The sequence below is a fragment of the Trachymyrmex septentrionalis genome, unplaced genomic scaffold (assembly GCF_001594115.1).
Source record: "Trachymyrmex septentrionalis isolate Tsep2-gDNA-1 unplaced genomic scaffold, Tsep1.0 scaffold235, whole genome shotgun sequence".
NCBI lineage: Eukaryota > Metazoa > Arthropoda > Insecta > Hymenoptera > Formicidae > Trachymyrmex > Trachymyrmex septentrionalis.
Window position 1 is genome coordinate 436,391 of NW_017305392.1, and position 4,159 is coordinate 440,549.

Genomic DNA, 4,159 nt, shown 5'->3' on the forward strand with positions numbered 1-4,159 from the left:
TGTGGGCATACGTGCACGAGGGCATGCGCGTGCACATGTAAGCATATACATAATTTATACGTCTTTTTCTATAAAAATTATTTTTATTTCAACGTTACAACGTTTTTACAACATTTCCGAAATATTTTAAAATGTTTCCTACTGGAATCATATTCTTTAATACGTGTCATATTCTTTAATATCTCAAGTCTTTAATACGTGTCACAGGGGAAATCCGGGCAGTTCGGATGAAAATAAAAAAATGTCATAATTGAAATTAAGATCAAAAATTATTTTTATTTTTATAGATTTATTAAAGTACTTAAAATAGAATTTAAAAAAATTTAAAATCTTGAACATTAACATGTCGTTTTAGTTAAAACATACAAAAAGAAAAATTATTAGCTGTGCCCGACCCTCCTAGGCAAATCGAATAAATTACTCGAGCAATGCAAATAAAATTTAAAAAAACAGAATAAATCTTGGCAATCTTCACAAAAGTAACTATCAAATTCTTTATACGTAATGCAGCTTTCATAGGTTCATTTAGTGCAATGACTGCACTAGATCACATATAAATCATTTTACTGCACTGTAGCAATTAATATACAAAAATAAGATGTAAACAAACAAGTGTACACTCGAAAAATCTGTTCCTCCTTGTATTTCAAGTATTTTCTATGTAATCATATACCGAGTAAAGAGAATAGATTATCCCTGCTTTGCCCAAAAAATCTTTTGGCACGAAATTGGAAAATTAGAATAAATTGAAGCTCCAAGTGAAAAATTTCAACTTTCACGTTTAAAGACACAGAATTCTTATAAAATATCATTCACACTGATTAAGGAACAATTACAGATAATAATTAAACTACGTACCTAAAAGAATTCACAAGAAAACACTCAATTTTTTATATGTCTTTATTAAACACAAACAAACGCAATCATATTTTGTTTCATACTTTCATAGCGTCGCTGGTCAGCCATTCCTTCAACTGCTGGAGTCTCATAACTAACAATGATTTTCATGATTAGTAGATCTGATGCGCACTCAGTGCACTTTAAGCTTTGTACACAATTTGACATAAATATGTATGATAATAAAAATATAGAAAAAAATTAAACCGAAATGCTCGATATATTTTATTGTGTTATTTGATAAAGTATACATTGAATATTTTATTAATTGAGATATGTCACGTTTACGTTCAGACTAAGTTAGTGTACAAAAAAAATTAATAATATTCTTTCTCTCTCAAATGTTCTAATTCTCACAATTATAGAACACATTAATTTTCACAATTGTAAAACACATTTTATCTCAACACACACTAGCACAGAGCGCTTCAAATTTTATGGATTGTTTTATAAAGAGTCTTTCCAATTCAGATTTGACAGAATGTGTAAAATCTTAAATATAACATAAGATGCTAGATAACTTAACATAAAAGCTATATAAAGACTTATTAAATCTTCGCCAAACAAATTCAAAAATACAAACATCAATATTTATGTGTATTCCATCAAAGAATCACATGTACGTTCCTCTTCAAACATATATAAACTATTTTTGCGAACGATTCTTTACATCGTTTCTGTACCTCTTGTGATTAGTTACTAATAATCCTTATAAAACGTTATAATAGCAGAACAAGAAGCAAAGGATATTCAAATCCTAGTTTGTTGTTGGATACGTGAACACAGTATTAACAAGTAGTAATGAGGCAAGATGTAATTATTGTAATACAAAATTCAATATACATAAGAATCAATCATCGTTAGCTGTTTTACATAAGCACCTTAAAGGTAAAGACACATTCAGACAAATTAAAAGGAGAACAAAAGAAAGAAGGTAAATTCCACTGTACCATTGGGATTATTTTATCGTAGAAAGCGATACAAAGGCAATATGCAAGAAATGTGACTTAACAATTAAGTACCATACAATAACTGATTTCAAAAAACATTTAAAACGTTATCACAAGTATGTATATTCCGTATAAATTAAAAAATTAATTAAACTTATTTTAGAAATTAAACTTACTTATTAAAAATTAAGTAAACGTACTAAAAAATATAAAATAAAAACACTATAATAATCAATGTTTATCAAAGCAAATGTAACGCAAATATATTCAAATAAAACTACAAAAATTAATTAAACAAACTAAAAAAATTTATTAAGTCAACTAAAAATTTTATAAAGGTTTTTGGTGCATGTTGTCAAATATGTCACTGTGCTTAGTACAAAAAATTAGTAACATTAATACATTCTAGTTTTCATCCGATAACTATCCGATTTACAAAATATAATATTTAAATTTGCTTGATCTCTAGATTCTTGATTATTCCTAAATATTCAAATAATAAATCCATAAAAATTATAATTTAGTCCGTACAAAAGACGTACAAAAGGAAAAAAATATGTCTACTGCACTTTTTACTGCTATTTTAATAACTTTTTATGTTAATGTAGGATATTGGGTTCAAATTCAGATTGGTAGATAACGAGAGCAATTCAGATAATGACATGATTGCAAATGAGGATATAACTCCAAAAATAGACAATTTTATCCGAGTTCGTCATTGGATACGTGAACATTACACAAAATTAACAAAATATAATATCGCAAGATGCAACTACTGTAATGTAAAATTTCCTATACATAATAGATATTTAGCAAATTTACATAAACACTTGGTAAAGAAACATTTAGAAAAATTAAAAGAAGAACAGAAGAAAGAAGATAAATTCCATTGGATTTGGGATTATTTTATCCCAGAAAGCGATACAAAGGCAATATGCAAAAAATGTAACTTAACAATTAAGTATCAGAGAGTGAGTAAGGGAGCTCAGAAATCACTTAAAACGTTTTCACATGTATACTTCATATAAATTAAAAAATTATTTAACGTATAAAATATAAAATTAAAGTAGTAAAATGATCAATGTTAAAGAAAATATAACGCAGAAAAATATACTTAAATAAAACTAAAAAGATTTATTAAATTTACTAAAAAATTTATTAAATCAACTAAAAAATTTATTAAACAGGTTTTTGTTGAATGTCGTCAAATATGATTTGCAATTCTAAGCATTATAAACGTTCAACAAATAAAGATCAAAATCTACTGATATAACATAAACAAATTACAAATTTTAATGAAATATTTGATATATGTGTATTAATAATGCGTGCAATCAAAAGAATAGAGAACATAAAATAAAAAGTTGTATCTATTATACACTGTATAATCCAACAAGACATGAATTTAATAAAATTAAAGTTTTCATTTTCTGTTTCTCAGTCCCTATTTCTTTAAGTGCGCCCTCTTTATAAAACTAATCAGTTTTCATTTAAATTACACACCCTCATTAAGTACAAACTGGTTTCAATGTTTCAAATTTATTATTATTATGTTTACTATAAAAAATTAGTAATATTGATGCATTTTAGTTTTAATTCGATAATTATCACATTTACGAAATATTTAAATTTGTTTGATCGCTACATTTTTGATTACTTATAAATGTTTAAATAATATATTCTAAAAAAATTATAATTCAGTACGTATAGCGGAAAATGTACATAATTAAAAATAATGTATTTACTGTACTTCTTATCGCCTTTTTAATAACTTCTTATGTAAATGTAGGATATCATCAGGTCTAAATTCAGATCGCGTAGATAACGAGAGCAATCCAGATATTGATGACTGCAAATGAGGATACAATTCCAAAGACAGACAATTTTATCCCAGTTGGTAATTAATAATGTAGACATAAGTTAATAAAAAAATACATAGTTAATACATAGTTAATAAAAAAAGAGAAGAAAGAAGATAATTTTCATTAAATTTCAGATTTTTTTATCGCAGAAAGCAATGTAGAGGCAACATGTGTACTATGTAATGCAACAATTGGGTCCAAATTTATAAGTAGTTTAACACTACTAACAATTTCAAACAGTTCGAAACAATAAGTATTCAGTAAATATTTTAGTAAATTAAAAACATTAATATTCTGCAAAAATGATAGTAGTTAAATAATCAATGTCAGATAAAAAATGTGATACGTAAATACCCTTAGTATTTACTAAACGAACAATTTGTTAAATAAATTTGTGATGCGTGTCGATAAATATGATATATAAATGCATCTATTTGTATTTTTTATATT

General features: G+C 25.8%; 2 pseudogenes; both read left to right on the plus strand.

The window, feature by feature from the left end:
* The window catches only part of LOC108748583, a 9,079-nt pseudogene extending 6,018 nt beyond the window's left edge, over positions 1-3,061 (plus strand).
* Positions 3,062-3,692: 631 nt separating this feature from the next.
* LOC108748584 overlaps positions 3,693-4,159 on the plus strand; it is a 5,835-nt pseudogene continuing 5,368 nt past the window's right edge.